General features: G+C 42.9%; 1 protein-coding gene across 2 annotated transcripts in view; it reads right to left on the bottom strand.

The window, feature by feature from the left end:
• Positions 1 to 24,389, bottom strand: part of Rnf182 (ring finger protein 182) — a 55,246-nt gene extending 30,857 nt beyond the window's left edge. Inside the window, 1 exon segment of one of the 2 annotated variants that reach the window (NM_001109117.2) lies at positions 24,131 to 24,220. The gene's annotated coding sequence lies outside the window, so the exon portion shown is untranslated. 2 annotated transcript variants of the gene reach the window in all.
• Positions 24,390 to 24,751: the final 362 nt, after the last annotated feature.

Consider the following 24,751-nt stretch of genomic DNA (forward strand, 5'->3'; position numbering starts at 1 on the left):
GTATCACTCAATAATAAGAAAAAAATAAAATATGAAAAGAAACAAAGAAATAGGACCTATACTCAGTAAGGGAAAAAAAAAAAACATAAAACCTATGAGTTTCATCCAGGTGTGGTTCCACATGCCTTTAATCCCAGCACTTAGGAGGTAGAGGTAGGTATGTCTCTGAGTTCAAGGTCAGCCTGGTCTACAGAGTGAGATCCAGGACAGAGAGGGCTACACAGAGAGACCCTGTCTTGAAAGCAAAAAATATCAATCTCTCCAGATGTTGGATTTAGCAACAATTTCATACAAGTATTAAAATACATCTATAGAACTTTTTTAGAAGGTTTAAACAAAAGCATGTCAACAATGATTCAACTAATAGGAAGATCTTGACAAAAAGCAACCATTTAAAAGAACTAAAGCAAAATCCGGGAATTAGAAAGTTAAAAATAACAACTGAAACAAAAAAGTTCAGCAGTGGTACTAAATGGGACATTTGGGGCAGCAATATAATTAATGCTATCAATATGAAGAGATACTCTTCAATGATGAGCATAGTAGGGCACATCTTTAATCCCGGTGGGAAGGATTGTGAGGCAGGAAGATGTTCGTGAGTTTGAGACCAGCCTGGATTATACAGAAAGTTCTAGAGATGTCCATGACTGCATAGAGATCTCATCTCAAAAAAAAAAAAATTCAAACTGAACAATAGAGAGAAAATTTTAAAAGAAAGAAAGAAATCTAATTAGCTAGAGAGCTAAAGGGGGAGAAAAGGCAGGGGAAAGAATCTTTTAAACATATTATGTGATAAATTCCCAAAACTGATATAAAAATTAATTTAAGGGTTATAAAGTTAAGAGGACTCAAATTGAGATAAACACAGAGATCCTCACAAAGGCACACAAAAGCTAAACTACTGAAGCACACACACACACACACATGCAGACACACACACACATGCACACACACACGCACACACACATGCACACATACACATGCACACACACTCACACACACACTCACACACACACATGCACGCACGCACACACACACACACACATACACACACACGCAGACACACACACATGCACACACACATGCACACACACATGCACGCACACACACACTCACACACACATGCACGCACACACACACTCACACACACATGCACGCACACACACACTCACACACACATGCACACACACATGCACACACACTCACACACACACACACACACACAATCTTGAGCAAGAGGAAAAGTTACTATTGATTTGTCAGAAGTATAGTACTGTAAATTAAAATATATATTGTAACCTCTATAGCAACCACTAAGAAAATAACAAACAAAAGAGACCATTAAAATAGCCTCTAGACTCTGAAAACAGGAAAGCAGGAAGTGAAAATAGTCCAAAATAGATGGAAAATGTATAGAACAGAAATACCAGAATGGCAGGCAGTTTTATCAATGGATTTGTGAATGAGTTTCCCTCAGAAGAAAGAGGTTGTCCGACTGGATAAAGGAACATACCGCACTAAACCCAATCTCCCAGAGAATCTCCCAGAGAATCTCCCAGAGAATCTCCCAGAGGTCCATCCTACTTCTAACAGGAAATGACGTACCAGGTAAACAGTAAACGTAGGAGCTGAGACATCTACACTAATGGCAAAATAAAACATGCTGTGGAAAGATGTAATACTAAGGCAAAAGGAACTTCCGTAACAATGAATCCGTAACTATATAAAAAAGACACAATAATCACAGATATATATGTAATTAATAACTGAACATTAAAACTGGGAAAGCAGTATCTGACAAATGTGATAAACAGAGGCACAGACAACAGCAGAGACTTCAACGCCTGGCAAGGGGCTTAGTCCAAACCAACAGAAGCATTGTTTGAGGTAAAATACATGCAGGGCCTCAGAAGGTTCAAGAAAGTTAAGTTAAACTAACAAGAAAGACCTGGTGGTGCACACCTTTGATCCCAGCACTTGGAAGACAGAGGCAGGTCCATCTCTGTGAGTTCTAGGCTAGCCCAGTTTACATAGAGAGTTCCTAAGCTACATGAGAGACCCTGTCTCAAAAAAAAAAAAAAAAAGTATCCAAGGTATATTTTGCTGTGATAGTAGAATCACATTAGAGACCTAAACCAAAGGAAATCTGGACAGAGAACAAAAGTCTGGCAATTGGGCTGCACACTTTTTTTAAGCCCCAAGAATCAAAGAATAAATGAAGCTTTAAATACACCCTTAATGGAATGAAAATATCTTAAAGTTTAAGGTATAAGAAATGATACCCAGATAACATTTTACAACTTTAATGCCTAAGTAAAAAGGAGCCGCCTGGAATCAGAAATCCAAGGGTCAGCTTTGCAGAGACAAGGAATAAATGTAAGTCACAGGGAGGCAAAGAAAGGAACCAATAAATACTGGGAGGAGGTCAATGCATAGAAAATAGAAAGCAGAGAAACCAGCAAACTTCAAGTTATAAAGGAAAACAAAACTCATGAACTCTTATTTAAGCTGGTGAACAGAGAATAAAAAGATTATCAAATTCATATAAAATTGGAGTATCACTACTGTTTATAGAAAATGGATGAAATGGGCAATTTCCTAAAAACCCACAAATTGAGAAGTGATATATATCTGAATAGACCTATGGAAAGAAAAAAGATGAACTACAAAAAAAGAAAAGAAAAGAAAGTCTCCCCCAAACAATCCCATGTTCATAAGGCTTCTCTAGGGGGGAAATATCTGGTAGATATTTGAGGAGAAAATGAGACCTGTTCTTACAAAGTGCTTTCAGATTACAAAGGAGAGAGCACTTCAAAAGCCACATGGAGATATCAAAGGAGAAGTGCAGAACATCCTTCCTAAACAGGGACACAAAGAGTCCTTTTGGAATGGATTAAAAGCAAAATTTAGCACCACGAGGAAAGTAGACATCCTTTACAAATGGAACAAGAGAGATTTATCTCTGGAAAGGGACGTTGGTTTAAAACTGAAAACTCCATCGGTGCGATAAACTGTTAACAAGGAAGGAGAGGATGTGTGTGTCACCATCCAATACATGCACAGGCAGCGAAATCCACACCCACCATAAGGTCAACTCTCAGACTTCTACAGGACCACCTCCATCCAGCCAATGAGCATCACGAAGAAGGGAGAGCTGCGAGGTCTCAGGCTAAATGCTTTCCCTTCAGGGTCAAGAGTACGGTTTAGGATGCCTGCTTCTTACCACTGAACAAGGGAATGGATGTCCTCACGTCACTCTAACTGTGGGGAAAGTGGGGCAGATGTGACAAGAAGGGAGAAAGGGAAAGGAAGGAGAAAAAAAGCTATCCAGACTTGAAAAGAAAAGCTGGAACTCCCTTGGTCCACAGATTATGTAGAATTCTTTAGATTACCAACAAGCACTTCGATTATTCAACATGCTACATACCAACCACAATCCTAACGCAGTCAGAACAGCAGGAAGAGAATGAAAACGCAGTGAGAAGAAAGAAGCGTTACATTTACATTGCTTACATGTTTAAAGTGATGGATTAGCGTTGATGAAATGTTGAGATCTAAGTCAGGAAATGGCATTCCATAGTCAAGAACCGAAAGACCCAGTGCATGCTGTGAGAGACTCAGTCCTCCCCAGCTCACCTATGGCGTCAACACAGCCACTATCAAACCTTAGTTGGAAATTTTTTTAGTATAAATTAGTAAATTTATCTTAACATTTATAGGGAATATGTAGGATCTAGGAGAACTAAAGAAATTTGGGGGAAAAACCTAAATTGAACAATTTATACTAACCAGTTTCAAATTTTAGATAAAGTGATGACATAATACACGGTAAAGAAAGTTGTGAGGAGGGCTGGAGAGATGGCTCAGCGGTTAAGAGCACTGACTGCTGTTCCAGAGGTCCTGAGTTCAATTCCCAGCAATCACATGGTGGCTCACAACCATCTGTAATGGGACCCGATACCCTCTTCTGGTGTGTCTGAAGACAGCTACAGTGTACTTATATACACAAAATAAATAATTCTTTTTAAAAAAGAAGGTTATGAGAATGGATGGATAGATAATAGATTATATAGATAAACATTAATAGATAATGATAGATAGACGATGATGATGGATGGATGGATGGATCTGAATTGAAAGCCCAGAAATTATTACAGATTTGTACCACCATACTTTGCTGTCAACACATTTTTTATAAAAGCACTAAGACAATTTAATGGCAAAATTACATTCCTTTTGAAAAAGACTACAGGAAAATCCCACGCCTATACACAAACCAATGGTAATAAGTAAAAACCACCGGATCCTACTGCAGTAACGAACTCAGAGTGGACCACAGAGGCAGATGCTACAGTAACAGCTGTAAAGCTTGTGGAAGGAATATGGAAAACGTCGGCTCAGTGGCATCGGGTCTTAGACGGAACACCCAAGCCATGTCCCAGAGGAGCCCTAGGGCCCTTAATGGTTGGAACTCACTTGAAAACTTCTGTGTAGACAGACAGGAAAATGACAAGGCGAACCAGAGAATCAGGAAAACAACTGCAAGTCATAGATCTAGCAGAGACTTTGTGTCTAGAGGATATAAATTTTAAACAGTCAATATCAGCCAGCAAGATGGCACAGTAAGCGAAGGCATTTGCTACCAAGCCTGAAAACTGCCACTTCCCGCTTCGCTCCCACTGTGGTTATTGTATGTACACACTGTGTGGCCACCGCAATATAAAAATGAGTGACTACATTTAAAAAGAAATCTACATATCCATTAGAGTGGCTGTGGTTGGTGGCTGTTGAAGATGCTGTAAAGAAACTAGACCCGTCATACTCTGTCAATGAGAATATAGACTTGGAGCATAATTTGACAATTTCTTATAAAGTTAAATATACGTCCAGCATATGACCCAGCAATCCTATTTGTAGGGATTAGCCAAGAAAAATTTAAAATACATATTTGATGACTTATATGAATGCTAATGAAAATATTCTTCAAGGTATCCAACGGTCTGTCCATCTAATTGAATGCTGTTTAAAAGCAAAAGAGGAGGAAAATCATTTAAGTTGCAGTGTGTACAAGTCTCAAAATCACTACCCTAAGCAAAGAAAAGCTACAGGCGAAAAGGCAGATGTAGGTCTATGGTAGAGTACTTGACTGGCATTCATAGAGTCCTAGTTGGGGTTGGGGTTGGGTGTGGGGTCTGAGGTAAGAGGTGGAAACAGAGATCATGCAAGCAAAAGCATCCTGGGAAGGCACAGAATGCCCTCAAGCTGTACAGTGATAACAGTGCAGACCTCTACAAATGGAGCTCAGATCAGTGAGTTGATTGCACCCTTTCAATGGATATCCCATATGTTATGGATGCCAGTGCTCCATAAACTGTACTGAATAAGACACTGAAGAGAAGATAGTGATTTGGGAGAGATCATTGGAAAGTTTCCATAACAAAGGCAAAAGGGAAAATGACAATGGAAAATATGGAAGAGAGTTTGTGCCAAATAAGACAAAGTAGAAAGGTCTGACAGATGGGCACGCACACGTCCAGAAGGAGGGGGGAGATGGGACGAGACAAAGCACTGTTTGCTGGGATGACAGCCAAGAGGAGTCCACAACGACTCAAGAAGCTCTCCGTGATCCCCCAAGCAGGAGAAAGGAGGGCATGTGCCTTGGAATATTCCAACAGAATGCTGCAAGCCAGAAACCAAGAAGAGAGTGTGCACAGGGGGAAAAGGGTGTGCACCTTCAGCCGACCAACCATAAACTGACAGCTGACTTCTCCATGGAAAAGAAGAGAAGGGGGAGGAAGAGGGGAAGGAAGAGGGGGAGGAGGAGGATGAAGAAGAGGGGGAGGAGGAGGATAAGTGAAGAAACAATGATCAATGATGACCAAGAACAATAAAGTTACATCTTTAAAACAGAAAAAGAAATCGACTCCCCAGAGTTCTACACTCGGTAGAAACAAGATTCAAATATTGAGGCGACAATGAAGAAATTTTCAAAAAATAAAATTAGAATTAGCATACAAATGAGTTCTTCCTCTAGTGAGAAGATAACCCCAGGGGGAAGCACACCCTCACATACATGAATAAAAAGAAGTTACAAATAGTAATAAATTTTAGCTATAACAATAACATGGCCTGTGATGTTTTTTAACCACCTGTGGAGTCGACTTGTGTGATAGGAAGTCAGAAGAAAGTCGGACTGGGGTACTGTGGGAGCCCTGCAACACCAGGGGCTAAAACTGAATCTAGAGGGAACAGAGAGAAGGACGGATGCTGGGATCAGCTCCTTGCACCCTGGTGAAAGAACAAAATGAGGTGGGTGGCTCATAAATAAACATGGGACCACCTCTTGATTAATCAAAAAGTTCGAAGAGGAAGGGAAACAAAAGCACATGGGACAATTAGAAATCAAACAGATGGAAACTAAAACCTGAACATGCTCTTGGCTGCTGCCAATGTAAATGGACTATTGGGTGTTGTGAAGATTGTCAGAAGAGATGGGTAACTAAACTAACAAACTATATGCTGCTCGTAAAAGAAATAATAGTCAAAGAACAGGAAAAAGCTACCCTGCGCAAACCCTGAACAAGGGAAGGCAGGTGTACGCTGATCAGACCTAGAGACTATTAGGTCAAAACCACTGGGAGGAGTAAAGCCAGGCAGTTCATAACACAGGAGTCCAGCATACAAGAAACCATTGCAAATATGTGTATATCTAATAAGAGAGTATTAGCCAAGTATGAAAAATGACAGGATGAAAGGAGAAATAGACAGTCTTTATCACAGAGATTACAAGTGAGAGGCTTTGCTTAACTCAAAACTCACAGACAAAAGCTGTCTGGCTGTATCAGAGGTCAGCAAATAGATCCTTAGAATGCCCTCTAATGACAACTAAGTGGTTAATGAACAAACAGCCCATAGGCCAAAGGGAAAAACAGTATGGCCATTTCAAAACACGCTGGGTAGAAAACATAAAGACCTGTCGCGGCACGCAAAGGGTGCTTCAACATCCAGGCTCCAGAAGAGAGTGTGGAGCTCTGAATGTGCGGTCGAGAAAAGGAAGGAGACCAGAGGCTATGTATACAGCATGCTCGCAAAGCTGGAGAAAGTAATGAGCCAGACACGGAAATTCACAGCAACAAAGAGGGAAAACAGGCAAGAAAAATGGTCAAAAGAGCCTCACTGAGAAAATAGCAAATCCGATAGTCTCTCATGCTAGACCGAAGAAGGGCAAAGAAGGCACCAACTGTCGATGCCAGGGATAAAAGGTGTCATGTGCATCTCCATTAAGCTTGAGAAGGTTTTATTACCAACTTGTATGCAGAGCTTTGAAGACTTAATCAAGTGGCAAAACCCCTTAAAAAGATAAATCAACCACACAGTTAAGACACGGAGGATCCCTCGAGATACCTCACCCTGTGTTTACTGCTTTACCAAGACAACTCTAGAAAAGGTGGCTTCGTTCCTCATTTATTTCATACATTTTGAGGAGAACCGAGACAGAATCTCTCCCAGAGAACTAAACCGAAAGAGAGCAGACGTCCCAAGTAATTGTACAAAAGCCACACACATCCTTCATACCCAAAACAGTCACGGTGGGAGGAGAGGGCATAAAAGACCAATCCCTCCCAACACACAGAAACAGAGGTCCCAGGAAAGTGTTGCTGAAAAACTGAGTTAATCGAAACATGAATGACAGCGCCCAAGTTGGACTGGTGACAGAATGGGAAACTGCCTCTTCCAGAGTTGCTCCCTGTAGTTACCATGTGGATACACACTGAGGGGCAAACAATCGTGTGGCCACTGTAATACATGCTCACCATGAGGAGACACCATTAGGATCAAGTTAGAAACAAAACTATTTAATCAAATGAAAATAATGCTCATACACAATGCCCCAGCTAAATACTCAATAGGATCATTGCCACCAAAAATCATAACTGAGGCTCCAACTAGGACAAGGAGGCAACAAAGAGAAGAGGTAAGGACTGGATACAAAAAAATAAATAAACTCCAGATTCAATGTGCAAGGTAAGCCACACACCAAAAAAGACAGTGATTCTGGATTCTGGAGCTGTCAAGATTGAGCCCTGAGTTAGTAAAATCCCGAGTCGGGCAGAGCTGACAAAAGTCTATTGTGTTTATACACAGAGAACAATTAGAAAGCAAAACGTTCGCAGGTGCGACTCAGAAAACAGAGTCAGTGGTCTGAGAAACGCACAGGAGGGCTGCATGGAGAACGTAGAGAAACGGAATTGGACGGAGGGCTGTGTTGGCTTCACTGGGAAGAAGACTAAGTAATGTGGTCACTGATACTCTCCAACAGAGCTCTCACACTCAGAGCAATGCCAATCAAACACGGTGACTCTACGATGTGCATGTAAATGCCAGACATTAGAAATAGGTTAAAAGGAACCAAAAAGAGGGGAAAAAATGAATACTGTAGCTAGTAACAGTGCTACAAACAATTTTATTAGAAACATAGCCCAAAAAGACAGAGCATAGAGGGGGGAAAATTCCCAACAATGTCCAATGAGTCTACGAAAAGGGGTTGCAATTTGGTGGGAAAGGGTATTTTAAGTAAGTAATCCTAAATCAAGAGATATTTATATACATAAATCCCACCATCACTCTAAGTCATAACTTCACGGTACACACAAAAAATCAATTCCAAGTGGTTATAGATCTGTGGGGAAGTCAAATGATAAAACTCCTTGATAGCACAGGGGAGTATCTTTGAAACCCCAAGTCAGTCAAAAAGTCCTCAGGACACAGAAAACACTGGCCCTAAAGGAAAGACTCACACATAGAACTCATAAGATGAAAAGCTTATGTACATCAAAGTAATTGTGAGACTGAAGAGCAGTATATAGGAGCAGACATTTGTAAACGTGTGTCACCAAGGAATTTCCGACTAGAAAATATGAAGAATTTAATAAGACTCATTCAAAACAAACAGAAGGCTGTTAAGAAAAAAACCCCACTATTTGAACGAACAACCACTGTCTTAACTAGCATGGAAATCGACTGTTATCTATAGAAATAGGTAATGTTATCCAAATGGCCAATCAAATACGTGAAAGAGCATTCGACGTCATTTATTGGGTAAATACAGTAGGATGGCTGCACCCTTTCTACTCTCCACTATAGACAGCAACCCCAAACGTGGATGAAAAGAGTTTCCATACACAATTCTGGGCCGGCAGGTGGCATAGCCGCTTTAATCAACTGTTCAACATCAAAGCTAAATTGTGCCTGTAACCTATGACCCTTCCACCTCTAGAAGATGCTTATCCTAAGGAAGCAATGAAGTAAAGGACGGTTTACAGGCCACAAGTGGTGCGGCATGCCTTTAAGTCTAGAACTTGATATGCTGAGACACAGGATCATGAGTTCAAAGCCATGCTGGGCTCCATAATCGGATCCTGTCTCGTGTGTGTGTGTGTGTGTGTGTGTGTGTGTGTGTGTGTGTGTGTGTGTGAGAGAGAGAGGGGGGGGGTAACACTCATAACAGCACCATCTATAATGAAAAACTAGAACTACCAAATGTGCATCATAGATTTGAAAATGGCGATATGCAAATATGAAATACTCTACAGAGACAATTCTATTCATATAAAGCTCTAAAATAAGTAAGACTATTCTACAGCTCTGGAATCTGCCCTATTGGCAATCTTCTTTAAGATTCTTATCTTTGTTTCATGTGCATGAGTTCTCTGCCTGCATGTGTGTGTGTGTGTGTGTGTGTGTGTGTGTGTGTGTGTGTGTGTGCCACGTGTGTACACAGTGTCCAAGGAGTCTAGCGGAGGATATCGGGTGCCTGGAGCTGGGGTTACAGATGGGTATGCACTACCCTGTGCTCGCTGGGAACTAAACCCAGGTGCTCCACAAAAGCAGCGAGTGCTGGGAACTGATGGGCCACCTCTCCAGCCCTGGACACTGGCACTCCTTCAGGAGCGGATAAGTTACTGGAAAGGGCCAAGGACGTATACGGGGCTAAAGTATCTTGGTATTTTGGGTGGGAAGAGTAGTAACATGGGAGCTCACTATGTGGAAATGCACTTCCCGGGTGAACATTAATCTTTAATAACAAAATTTAGCTAAAAGCAGACGCCTTGCTAACGGTGTCTCAGTATAACAGATGTGACACACGACAGGCTCGGCATGTAGTGACTCTGAAGAGATTTTTCCGAAACTCAAATCTGAGCTTTTACTTCCTGTTTCGAATATCTTAAGCTCTTCCTAACCTGGGCTTTGCCCCGCACCAGCCACACTGGTTACCCCTGCTTTATCCCCCACGGAATTCTACCCCTCCAGCCCCATCCTCTAGATCAATTCAAGGCAGGCCCCTGCTCCCTCTCCCCTGCTTCCTCACTCCAGCCACCTCAGAGCTTCTCTTCCTAATCATTCCAGGTCTCTCAAACGCTGACTTCTGCAACCACCACATCCCATAAACCACACCTAGCGTCATATGAAAGGCCTGGCCATAATTCTCTTTCCCTCTAGCTCAGGATGGTGAGGCCATATGGATTTGTTCATCTGTGGGTCACCAGTGCTGTCACGACTGCACATGCGGACACTCAGACTGACTGAACGAATAAAGTTAGAGGGAGCCCTGACCATGTCTGCTTGAGAATTTTCCTCAGCCCCACGGTGTGGGTTTTCTCCTGCGCTAAGGGCATCTCCTATTTTCTGAAGTCACTTTATCTGGCAGAGAAATCAGCCACGACCCAGAGTTAATAATCAAACCAGTGAAATTTACTGAAATCCACCAAACAATGGAATCTCTCGGTCCAGATAAGATTATGAGCTCTAAATGTTTTAAGCATCTTCTAATTCTGGCCCGCTGTGGAAATTTAAAACATAAAACGGTTGAAGGTTTCATGCTCTTCAATTCTTGCCTGTAAAGACAGAGAAAGAGAACACTGAATTTGTCATGTTGCCAATTCTTTACCAAATGGTGTCAATTGATAGTGTTGTCCATTCCTAATGTCCCATTATAATAAGTAAGGTTTATCACAAATGTTTTTCTTTACTCAGACATTGTTAAATGCTCTTTCGTTTGTACTCAGTAGGACATACTGAGTAAGTGCATTACCATGAGTGAGAGATCATAACAAGGACGAGTTTCAGTAACTTCACATAGTTCTAATTAATACGTTATCCTTCTCCACGATCCAACGCTCCGGTGGGTTCCGCCTGAAGATGTCTTTCACCTCCTAATATGTGCCTTGCATGGGCTCCGCTGTCAGAGTCGGAGCAGGGAAATACTAATCCGAATGTCTGAATGAAAGCCTGATGATCAGACTTTGAGAAGTGCTCCCCTGGGCTGGGAGATGGCTCAGCAAGTAAGAGCTTGCCACACGAACACAAGGACCTGAGTTTGGATCCCCGGCACGCACAAGACAAGCCATGTCTGCGGACAATGTACTTGTAATCTCAGTGCTATGCAAGTGGAGAGGAGGAGTCTGGAGCTCTCTAGCAAGCCAGCTTTTCCAAACGGGTGTGGCTCCAGGTTTGAAGAGAAATCCTGCCTCGAAAAATTCGGTAGAAAGGGGTTGAGGAAGACACGTGATGTCAATCTCTGGTATTCACAAGGGTGGTATCTACAGGTGTGCGCACATGCACACACATGTAAACACACACATACCACAGACAAAAATAGTTAACTAAAATAAAGAGAAATGTTTCCTGGCTGCGGCATGGCTCAGAAGAGAAGTGCTCACCTCCCATGTGTAAGGCCCTGCACTCCATCTGCAGTACCACAGAGACAAACACATGCTTCCTGTCCCGTCGGTTATAACCATTTCCTTGGCCACATCGCATGCATTTACGAAGTCTTTGTGAGCTTAGCCCAGTTCTCAATGGAGAGCTAAGTGCACAGACACATACTGCAGCTTGTTAACTGTTGTTTCTCGTGAAACTCAGTGAGTCGTCCAAATGCCAGATAACCAAGGCTGTGGGCTACATACCAAGAATCAGAAGCAAAAACAGTATTCACAAGTGTTCATTGCCTCTGCCTTCCTAGAACTCATAGTCTGGTGAAGATGTTATCGTTTTTTTAAATCACATAAATACAAAGCTATAATAGTAACAAGTGCAGCATCTCTTGCTTGGGCCACTGTAACTGGCTCTGAACCGGTCTCCCCATTACTGTTCTTGGCTTTTTACTAGCCATTCACTAACATGGAAAATTACTCCCATGTCCCCTGTCTGTCTGTGCTTTCCTCTGATCTTGGGGTCTTTTGAGCGAGGAAGTGATAATACCAAATTTCAAATTCAAAGAAACCGTGCTGAAAAACAGACTCTGCGTATCACATTAAGAACAGGAGGACCAGTTAGAAGTTTCCTAAAATGAAAGGGAAATGGCAGGAGAGCAGTAGTGGTGACAAAGAAGAAAATGATAGGACCTTGGTGGCAGAACCCGCAAGCCAGAGTCATCTTGTATTTGTATTCACCGTGGATAAGCTGAGTAACCTCCCACCCATACATCGTCATAAGACAGCATAACAATTTAAACCGATTCAGTGACTTCCAGTGGGTCTAGCTAGGACATTATTATTATTATTATTATTATTATTATTATTATTATTATTATTATTATTATTATTATTTTGATCATCAAATATCTCTGAAAATACCTCCTACTTGTTAGTATGTAGCTTGTGGTGTCTCCGCTTTCCAAGAAGGAGTAAAGAAGGAAAAACAAAAAGTTCAGGTCAGTTTCAGTCTAAACAGCTGAACAAAGGAAGCAACCATTCTCTAAGCAGGTAGAAGAAATGGGCTGAATGGGCCCCATTTCGGGCACTCAGTAATCAGTTCCCTATGTGATATACTGGAAGTGCCAACAGTAGACAAAAGGGTGTGGAGTGAAGGGCAGAGTCTTCCAGTGGAGACACAAATTAGAGCTTTGTCAACATGTTAAAGTCATGAAGCAAAGCGGGTGTCTTAGTTAGGGTTTCACTGCTGTGAACAGACACCATGACCAAGGCAACTCTTATAAGGACAACATTTAATTGGGGCTGGCTCACAGGTTCAGAGGTTCAGTCCATTATCATCAAGGTGGGAACATGGCAGCATCCAGGCAGGCATGGTGCAGGCAGAGCTGAGAGTTCTACATCTTCATCAGAAGGCTGCTAGCCAAATACTGGCACCCAGGCAGCTAGGATGAGAGTCTTAAAGCCCACTCCCACAGTGACACACATTCCCCACAAGTGTTTCCTTACTCCACAAGGTCACACCTTCTAATAGTGCCACTCCCTGGGCCGAGCATATACAAACCATCACAGGGGGATTACCTAAAAATCAAGGTAAGACCAGAAAGGAGGGGATCCAAGGAACTAGAATCAGGTCAATGGCATTGTTTCCAAGGTCTGAGGAAATCCACAAATGAGGCTGTGGAAAGAGCTGCAATGTGGACAGAGAATCAAGACAGTCAGGTGCCCCAGAGGCTACTGTGATGGCCCAGTTGCTGTTCAGTCAATATTTGCTCTCTTTCCTTGCCCCATGGTGGAGGGAAGATGCCATCCTGCAGTTTTGATTTATATTATGTCTGCTGTGTGAAATCTTTGGCCAGCAGGAATGCTAGTAGGTACAATAAACGAAGGAACCCCCAACGTTCCTATAAGCTGCCACAACAAGGACAGTCCCAGGATGCCCGCAGTCCCTTCAGCTCAAGTCCTAGATCTGGCACACAGGGAACAGATCTAGCACAACCCATAGCCCAGAGTAAATGCCAAATGAGTCACAGTCTAGAGCACAGCCACCAACCAAGCTCACCTTCCTTGGCCGAAATGCAGTTGGCCTGAACCAGTGAGTCAGAGTCAGTGTAAGCCCCCGAGCTTAAAGGAGGCTGGTACCACAGCACTTCTGAGCAACAGCCACTGTGTAACCAACTGAAGAAACTGTCATTAAAAAAATGGCCAATGGTCAGATGTTACTAGCAGGTGGACTGAAACGGGGATGGGGAATTGATCCCAGATGTGTCAAGGAAGAGAGCATTTTGTATTAGTTCTAGGAGGGTGGGGTGGGGGTGGCGGTGGGGGGTGGAGTAGAGGGAGGAAAAGAGGAAGAAGCAGTATCTATGACTCAAGTTTTGTTACATATGAGAGAAGAGACAGGATACAAACACTGAAGAAAAATGTAGTGGTCAGGAAAGACTTAAGATAGCAATGTCATGATGTTGGATTTGAAATGGGTGGACATGATTCAGAGTTGGGTGGGATGATGATTTCTATGGACAGGTTGAATGACAGATGCACTAACCAGAGGCTGTGAGGTGGTCTGTGGGTAAGACCATCTACAGAGGATGAGGAAGGAGGAGGTGACCCAGAGTACAGGAGAATGAAGAAAGACACCAAATGTTTATCTAGGACAGCCAGCTTTGAGCATTCTGGGAAAATGGGGCAGGATGGTCCACTGTATGTGACCTCACGCAGAGACTATATTTAGGTCTTCGAGTTTCCACTAAGTTACATATGATGAAACAGAGACCATTTAAGCTGACAGAACTCTACCTCCCCTGGAACCAACTCAGCTGTTAGAAAGAAGCAAAGAACGTTGAAGAGATCTCTTAGGAAAATGAGCAAAACCATGGAGTATTTGCATCTATCGAGATGACCTTCAACTACCCATGCCGCCAATCAGATGTCATGAAAACTACAGTAGCTATCAACTAAGGAGGTACAGACTCCAACCGAGTAAAAGACAGCAGTGCCATAGCCTAAGTCGGAGGAAGAATCTCGAGGAGTAAATGTGAACACAACGCCTGGGGCTATGTCATGCAACATGGCCGACACTAACTGGACTACTGAGTCACTTATATGCGACTAAGGAACCCAAACTTTTGTTTTATTCTATTTCAACCCACTCACATTTAAGGATCTGGAGCCATATAAAGTGTCTGTTCTACAAATACAACCTTACTGTTTAGGAAGGAGTAAGTTTAATTTTAACTCCTGAGACACAAATCCAGATGTTCTAGAAATAATAAACTACACAGCAGATTTTAAAGCTGAAAAAGAACAGCGTTCATTATCTCATTAATCATTTTTATATCGACTACATGTTGAAATTATGATGAATCTTTGGGTACACTGGCTTTAAAATCCATTATGGAAATTACTCTCTAAAATATGGCTATTGAAACTTAAATTACATATTGGACAGTGCTGTTCTAAGTATTAAAAGACATCAATAGGATCTGAAAGCATGACTCTCGGTTACCGATTGCTGTGGTGTCTATAAAAGACAGGCTGTCCATCACTGTCAGGGGAAGACTTATCCAGGACTGATACAATCCGGGTACAATGCTCAACTTGTACATCTGTGGTCAATGGGCATACACACTTTAGGGAAAATGGTCGTGCAGAAGCTTCTGCACGGAGCGGTAAGACAACTAGAACTCAACTGGGAAAGCACCTTCCGTTCACTCCCTTCTCAGTGAGGAAGCAACTTTACAATCTACAGAGTAGAATTAACGACCTGAAAGAAACGGGTCCCAGAGTTGGGGAGGTGGCTCAGCGGTTAAGAACACTTGCTGTTCTTGCAGAGGACCTGGGTTCAATTCCCAGTGCCCACATGCTGATTCACAACCATCTGTAACTTCAGTTTCAGAATATCCAATGTTTCTTCTGACCTCCATAGACATCAGCCATATGTGTAGTGCATAGACATACATGTGGGCAAAACACTCATATGTATAAAATAAAAATAAATCCGTCTTTTATTTAGAAAAGGAAGCTGGTGTCTGTTGATACTTTTGATACAGTCTATGAATGATTGTCACATTTTCAATGACAAACTGACAGCTCGGTCTTGTGATTCTAATTTAAAATGTGTGACAGAGTTTTAGACATGCGATTAATTTAGATTGAGATGTTTAAGAGTGTTTGATTAAGTCTAGATGATATTAATTTTGTAAGTGATAGAATATTCAAAGTAATTGGAGCTAATTTTCAGGAAGAGTTCACTTACTGGAGGCAGAAATGTACCCAACGTTTATCTGACTCCTTAAAATAAAAGTTCAGGTATATTGAATTTATATATAAATGTGAAAGAGTTAAGGTTTTAAGATGAAGCTGATAACTTGAAGAATTCAATCTGTGCGATCTGAATTGAAGTCAATGGCAGAGTGAAATGTGATTCATTTACACTCGCCAGACATATAAGGAAAATTACACGACATCTAAGTTGAACTCCCAGGTCTAAAGAGAACTGTTTCTCTTGAGATTGCTTGTGATGCATTACTTAGTAAGTTTCCTTTCTGTACATAAAACCTTCAACAAATAATGATTCGATTAAGTCCTTTCCTAATATGTATTCAGTTAATCCTTACAACTAAATTCCACATGGTAGTAGTCTCTCCAGTTTGCAAGATAGTTATCGGAATATATTCAGATTGCTATAACGAATTTCTGTAAAACTGCCTGACTGACATATAAGCAACAGAGATTTTCTTGTGGTGGTTCTGGAAGTTGGAAGCCCTGGATCAAGGCACCGGAGATTGAATGTCTGGTGGGAACCCTCTTGCTGGTTCATAAGTGTTACCTTCCAAATGGGTCCTCAGATGGGGAAAAGATTAACAAGCCCTCTGAGAACCAATTCTACCGGTGAGATGTATGCTAATCACTTCCCAAAGGCCCCGCCCTCCAATGCTACCATCACCTTAGGAGACAGAATTTCAACATATGTTGTGGTAGGGATAACAAGAGTATATGGGGGCTGGGGAGATGGCTCAGCGGTTAAGAGCACCGGCTGGTCTTCCAGAGGTCCTGAGTTCAAATCCCAGCAACCACATGGTGGCTCACAACCATTTACAATGAGATCCGATGCCCTCTTCTGGTGTGTCTGAAGACAGCTACAGTGTACTTATATATACATAAAATAAATAAACTTAAAAAAAAAAAACAAGAGTATATGGACCATTTGCAGTAAGAAACGAAGGAGCTTCTCCCAAGATCATGAAGCCATAAAGGGGATACAGTCAGAATTCAAATCCAAGCCATCTTCTCTGACTGCTCTTAAGCACGGGAGAAAAAAAAAACAGTGAGTTTTAATAAGCAGTTGAGAGTGTAACCAAATTTCTGGTTCCTCTTTTTCTCCATAATTATAACCTTTCCTTGAGGAATTCCAGGAAAACCCCATTGGGTACTGGAATGACCCAGATAGAAGCTGGTTTTTTTTTAAGACTTTTGAGCGCAGATCCCAGCCGGGAGTGCCCAATGGTTACGGGTGGTTTTAGTCTATTTTCTTTTTTAATCATTTAGATGTACTTGCTTTGCCTGCTGCGTGTGTGTCTGTGTGGCACATGCATGCCAGGTGCTGTGGAAGTCAGAAGGGGGCATCAGATCCCCAGGAACTGGAGTTATAGGTAGTCATGAGCCACCATGTGGATTCTGGGAACCAAAGCCCCGCCCTCTGCAAGAGCAACCAGTGCTCTCAACCACTGAGCCATCTCTCCAGCCCCAGTTTTCTTTTCTCTTTTCATCCTGTGCCCTTTCCAAAATAATCGCCAGTCTAGGACCCGGCTTAAAACAGAGGATTAATGGTCACTCTACTTATTGTTTCCTTTAATTCTAGAAACATATTTTATGATAAGTCCTCTCCCTCCTTCTGCTCCCTGAGTCCACCAGTCATCTGTAGCCATCTTAACAATGATGGCCCCTCTCTTCCCTACCTCCTGAGGTGTCAGCTCCTACTCCGAGGTGAGAGTGCCTGCGATCTCCAATCTGCCCACTAGGTTGCCCTGAGTGCCAACTCTTTCCTGAGTATGCATAAGCAAAATGTCACCGTACCTTCCCTGCAGCAGGAAGACATTCTGGGGCTGCTGGTAATTAACAAAGCCATCCTAGTCATTGTCAGAGTTAGTCACACATGTCATGTGCTCTCCATTTAACAACTGCATGTTGGATAAACTGTGTTAAGGAGACAAGAAGTGGAGATGGGAAGAGAGAGCTTCTACAGTATGTTTAATAGGGTTCCTGGCACCAAGTAAACGCTCCATAAATAAAAACTAAAATAGTATTTGTTGTTTAGAAAATGTATCTACAAACTAGGAATAATTGCTGCTTTTATAGATACCTGTCTCTTATTTAATCCCACTTCTTACCTAGCTTACAGAATAAAGGCCCCTGAATTGGGAACTCTTAATCACTCTTCTATTGAGAACAAGGGGATACGTGTATTGGGCGAGGAGCAGACAGGAGGCAGTGGAAAAGACATGAACATTCAAAAGTGTAAACTGTGGAAGATCCACTCTCTGTTCTCTTTGACTAAAAGAATCAAGAGCTTAGTCACAGCTGGTGCCATAAAACTAAGTCAGCTACTGTTTCCTGTCTCTCACCCACAATCTCTTCAGTCAGACATGGACCTCCAGATCCAAACAGGTTGAAGATGGGATGGTACGATTTGATTTCTAATGACATGATTCAAGTGATTAAAACTTCAAGTATCATAATGCCCTCGGAACATAGGAAGCTAATACTTCACGGGACCTCAGCCAGTTCTGTCTTGCCTTAGAACAATGCTGACTTTGGAACTAGATGGAAACACTGTAAGTTTATATGACATGAGAAGTCTTTGAAGAATCTAACTAAGGAGAACAGACTTCTGCCTGCCTGAAGCACACGTAACGCCCAGTTCTTGTTCTTAGGAAGTTGACAGAGGGGTTTTTGTTTGTTTGTTTGTTTTGTTTGATTTTGTTTTTGTTCTGTTTTGTTTTCCAAACACAGCCTGTAAAGTTCTTAGAGGAGGGAGGCAGACAGGGAATTCTGTTAAAAGAGAAAGAGAGTAAGAAAGAAAAGCCACAGAGTCCTTAGGATGAGTCAGAGACAGCCCAGGAAAGGATAATGATCCAAAGTGAGGCCCCCTCATGAGACAGTGGGAATAAGACACTTGTGCTTCTGTGGCATATTTACATGAACGCAGCAAAGCCAACCCCAGGGGAAATACGTGTTCTTATAGCATATGAATTCACATAATAAATGAAACATCAAACCCCTTCAGAAGTTCTTCTTTTAATTAATTAATGTATTCCAGAGTCTATGAAGAGAATACTAATAGAACCAAGCAAGATGACATATGTCTGTAATCCCAGCACTAAGGAGAATGAGGTAGGAGGAATATGAGTTCAAGGTCAATTTCAGATTCATAGTAAGCTTACGACTAGTCTAGCCTGAGCTACAGAGTGAGACCCAATTTCAAAACCAAACAAAAAAAAAAAATGTGGCAGTACACGCATTTCCTCCCAGCATCCCAAGGCAGAGAGGTAGGCACAGCTCTGGGACTTTGAAGCCTGCTTGGTTTACATAGTCCCGGGATAGCCAGGGCTATGTAGAGACCCTGCTGGCCCCACCAAAAAAGAAAAACTAAATAAATTTTAAATCATGCGCTGGGGGACACTTTTCGTTAACACCTATAATCTCGACACTCACGAGGCTGAGACAGTCCAGCCTGGACACTTGTTTTAGGTCAGACTAGACTACGTATTTAGGTCCAGAACAATCCCGTCATCACCCTAAGGAAAACAATGCATGTGTCTTGTTCTGTGGCCTCAGGTTTTGTTTCTTCTTATGAAAGAGATGGGGAAAAAATAAGGAAAAATGTCCACACGTAATCATATAGTTATTTCTATACTTAGCATATTGCCGAATAGAAAATAAAGCTTGAGGCATTGCTTGACTGAAAGCTAAAATTTGGTAGATTTTTGTGCGCCTTTAAGTTAAATTAACAGAGAAAAACCATCAGCGTCACCATTCATAAAATAAGGACAATGACCAGTACCTGTCACCTAAGGTTCATGTATAGAAAGTAATGAGTTCATATTTTTAAGCTACTTAGTATAGTGCCAGGCACACTGGCTGATATTGATTGGCTGGCTGATAGATTGATTGATTACCTGACTGCTTTAAAAAAAAAAAAAACAGATGGAAATCCAAATGACTACCATCAAACAGGGGCTTAGAAAAAAATCAATATATAACCAGAGAACATGTCAGATAAGATCACAGAGAAGCCCTTTCCCAATCAATGTATAACTCAAAAGCTTGAGTAAATATCTATTATTCTTCAATGGAACTCTACCTGATGCACCGTGTTGTGATCAAGCTGTATAAAGGGCTATGTTTGGCCTGAATGCCTATAGTTCGACATTAAGGAAGACAGCTGACGAGGGGCCAATACTCAGAATGCAGCCCTTTCAGATGTACCCAACACTCTGGACAAACACAGCATTTTAGATTCGCTGTGATCTTGAGCATGTAACTTGTATTCCAGAGCCAAGTGGATTCTATGGCCATATGGGGAGACAAAAAGAATGTGTTCTCTGGCTTTCCTGTGGTTTGCAATGTTCAAAGTGCAGATAAGCCAAATGTGCAATTTAGTCAGAGTGGGAAGGTGGGTCCCAGCCACCGGGACCAGCACACCCCGCCCCCCAATGTGAGAGTGTCTAGTCTCAGAACCCCTGGGAAATGACCCTGGTTAATTGCCAGGGAATCCAAACCAGGAAGTGTTAAAACATTTGGAAGCACCAGAGTCTTTCCTCCCTGCTGCCTGAACACTGTGCACCCAGGGCCCTTGGTGTGAATGGACCTCCTTCTCACCTGCTGGACCCTCACTGCCCAGTTCCTGGAGTTTCACCTTTGACTGGGTTTAAGGGAAGAAGCAGGAATCTAGCCTAAGACACTCGAGGATGTGTGTGACAGAAGTACTCCAACAGAAGCCAAAATGCTCCTGTCCACCACAGCACCACGGTAGACGACCACAATGAAGAGGAAGGCTTGTGATGTAGTTTTTCATCAATGCACACCATCACGCGCTGAGTTCTAATATGACATGGCTGGTCAAGAAATAAAGTGAAATAAAATCAAAGAAATAACCAGAGTCTACATAAAACAAATATTCTTCAACCGAAGAGTTCCGATAGCTTTGTCTGTTAGAAGGGACTACTTGGTTCACATTTGTTAACTGTATCTGAATCGACACTAAGTGCTATACACGTAGGGAAGAGAAATCAGTCGTTTTCTTGGAACTACACTTCTATCTCACAAATATAAGCATATATGTTTTCCACCCAGCACTTAGAGTTTACAATATGGCTTTAAATTATTGTACGTTACCATCACTCAAAGCGCAAGACTGGAAAATAGCCACAATAGTTTTTCTACCGTATCAGTCATTACTAATAGTCTATGCCACCAAATACCCCTTCCTGTCACCATGGCCAGCCGCTCCCCACCTGTTCTCTTCACAGCAGTTATGATCAATACCCACCGTGCACAGCGGCTCAGGAAATGATACCTTGTATTTATAGCATTTCTCCTCGAGGTCTCAGGGTCGCCTTCTCTCCAGCCACATATCTAAGCCTAAGTGTCTGGGTAAGGAGGTCATTAAGAACCGATTGCCCTTCAGCAATAGGATTTTATAAATGCTACCACACACCGCACTAGATGTGATCGTGTTATCAGAGGGCAACCAGAAATTGCAAAAGAACCAGGGCCCAGAACAGGAAATGGACGGAGGCTAAGTGGCTTTAGGCTGCTGGGTAGGCTTTTTGGTTGCAGATAGCTGACTCTGAACCCCACGAAGGTAACAGCAGTTTGAAGTTAAACAAAATTCTTTGGCTTGCTTTGGTGTCTTTGTTACATCTGATACAGAATTCTCGGGTGGGCCCACCATCCCACCAATTACCAGACTGTGTTCTATGACTTAGACCAAAAATTAAGGCCAGTTTTTACTTAGTAAGATTCAGACTATTAAACCAGGACGTACAGGAAAAAGATGAGAGCACCCTTGAGAATCTTGGAGAGTCATGACCAGTCTTTCACACCTAAGGGGATGCTTGCTTCTCCCAAGTGACTGATCTGAGTTCCAAGTCCCTAAGGTATGTTTTTTTTACATTTCCTACTGCAATAGCATGGCCATCCCCTTTCCCAGGGTGGCTTTAGCACCTGGTGATAACTCACACTCCAGAAAGCCAATGATATATATGTGATCGTAAGACCACGTTTCTGTAAGTCAACCGAGACAGTTGGGCAGTGTATTCACTCCGTGGCTGTTTACTTCTATTTACTTGTTTTATTTCGGAAGGAAGCAAAAACAAACAAACAAACAAAAAAACAAACAAAAAAGACAGGGTGTTGTTTGAAGACACCAGACTATTGGATCTGGTACCTGCAAGAGTTGGCAAGGAAGGACAAACAGGAGAAGAGCGCTTATCTTGCTATAGTAACATTAAGCAGCTCTGGGCTTCAACACTCTAATTGCGAGCCACAACTGCCCAGGCTAGAATTCCCAGTGTGGCTTTCATACAGCTACAGGTACAGAGAGTCCTTGAACTTGAACGTTAGGATTGCTGAAAAAGGGCTAAATAAAGCTGCACTCCTGGTACCTTAGAAAGAACTCAAATTGTATTTTTAATACCAAGCAACTACATCCTGTGACTATATAACGCGCCTTCGTCTTTCTTGATGGTCTGATTGCCTCTCGGACTGAAATGAGAAAACGCCGATGTTCCTCCTCGGCTCCCCTTCTCAACCCCGCTCGACTTCATTCGAATCAGGCTCCTTTTCATTACCTTCATCAAAGAGTGGTTAGCAGAGCATCTGTGAGCCACTCTGCAGATACACCTCAGTTTAAAAACAAGCCCAGTTGTGGAATGATCTGAAAATTGCTGCAACGTAAACCCTCTAGTTTCCCATACAGTCTTATAATGAAGTGGCATTACTCAAAATTGTTGGCACATGAGAGAGAACAGGCTTGGGAACCCAGCAATCAGCAAGCTAACAGGTGTTGGAATCCCAAAGAAGGGGGGAGGGATATTAAATAATCACTCTGGGGTGGCACCTCCTACAGCTCTAATACCCAGAATTCTAATCAACTCAGCCACAACTCAGAATGATCGGTGCTACTGCTTCATTTAAACAATATGAGCTAACAAAAAAAAAAAAAAGAAAGAAAGAAAAAAAGAAAATACAGTTCCTTTCATTCCATAAAACATTCTCTAACCTAGTTAAACATGATTTTTCTAAGTTGAGTTATACAACTTAATCAGGTGGGTAATTTTCCAGTTATCAACACAGCATCTGTCCCCAATTAATACAAATAACATTGGCACATGTATAATATCCTTAACTGATCACCAATAACCCTGAAAAGTATGTTTTCTTTCTCTCATAATAATACATATCACTTCTAGTACTTCCCTAAAAGTCTTCACTGTCACATTTTAAATTGTATTCTTTGTGTCTGCAACAAACTGTCACGAAATGGCCTGCTGGCTTGGGGCCATTGAAAAGGACTGGTACCCACAACTCGAGCAGTTCCCTGTCGGGTACCCCAATGCCCTTGGCAACTGCAGCTCAGTCCTTGCCACCACACTGGTAAACACCGATGAAAATGCTGCCTGGATACCTGCCTCCGAGGATGCTTTGGATGGCTCCCTTGCATAAAAAAAAAAAAAACACAAGGCATTTTCCACTTGCCTAAAGCGTGAACACAATATCTTCCAAAAACAATAGCAAGGATATCTGTGCCAAGTATCTCCTCCAGAAGGTATTGGTCCAGCTAACAGCTCTGGAAAGGCTAGATGAGAAATCTGGGCTCTCTCTCCCACCATGCAGTTCCAGATTCAGATCCAAAACCCAGAGGAACTTCAGACACCACTTCTAAATGCGTGGACCACAAGCGTCAGAAGGAGCTGACTTTTCAAAGATTTGTCTTAAATTAAAAAAAAAAGAAAAAGAAAAAATCTCTCATTTGCTCCTTACACCTCCTATCCTATTCTGTAAGGAATTAACCATGAAACACGAAAGTCCTAGGGTAATTCTGTTTCCTTCTTTTCCTCCTAAAGGCGAAGGAGAGAGGTGGAAGGAAAAAGAGAGATACCCGGCAGGTGGGTATGGCTCGGCCCGCCCCTCAACTTGGTCCGGACAGATCAGGCGGTGTAGAGGGCTCTGCTCCGCAGCCCGGCGCGCGGCCCGAAGTTTGCCGGGGGTGCTGGGCTCGCGGGGCTCCGGGAGGCCGTGACGGTGGGTTGGCATCAGGGTAGCCCCGCAGGGCGTTCGGTGCATCCCCACAGCGGCTGGACCCCGCGCTCCGGGGACCCTTCCTGGGTCGCGCGTACTGGCGCGCGCCTTACCTGACCAGCGGCGGCGGGGGCCGCGGGAGGACGGACCGGAGGATCGATGGAAGGACCGAGAGCCACTCCGGCGGCGGCGCCGGCGATTGAGGGAGGCGCGGTGGAGGAGGAGGAGCTCGAGAGCCGCGGGCGGGCGGGCCGCTTTGTCTCTACGGCACACAGCCGACCCTACGTCACCATGGCAACCGCCAGTGCCTGGGCCGGCCGGGAGCTTGAACCCCTAAGGCACCCGGTCCGGGACCCCGCCAGCCCCGAGACCTACGCCCTTCTCAGCAGTTGGGCAGTACCCAGAAGACAAGGACCCCACCCCCCAACACCCCGAGCCACCTCCAGTGTAGACACTCCCGGGTCTCAGAGTCCCTTGCCAGAGAGACAGGAAGGCTCCAGAGAGCCCTGAGCCCAGAGCCAGATCTTATTGCAGTGCAGGCACGGCTTTGCTTTCTCACTCTGGACCTTCGAAAGCCCTGAGGTTCCCATCGCCACCACACCTTTCTCCTATGAAGCTCTGCCCTCGAAACGGAAATTCACTTAATGGAGAAGAAAGGGCAATGCAAAGTGATAAACTATTGAGCAACTAGTACTCAGTGCTCCTGTTGCGGCTGCTGCAGCAGACCCTAAGCT

The sequence above is a fragment of the Rattus norvegicus genome, chromosome 17 (assembly GCF_036323735.1).
Source record: "Rattus norvegicus strain BN/NHsdMcwi chromosome 17, GRCr8, whole genome shotgun sequence".
Lineage (NCBI taxonomy): Eukaryota > Metazoa > Chordata > Mammalia > Rodentia > Muridae > Rattus > Rattus norvegicus.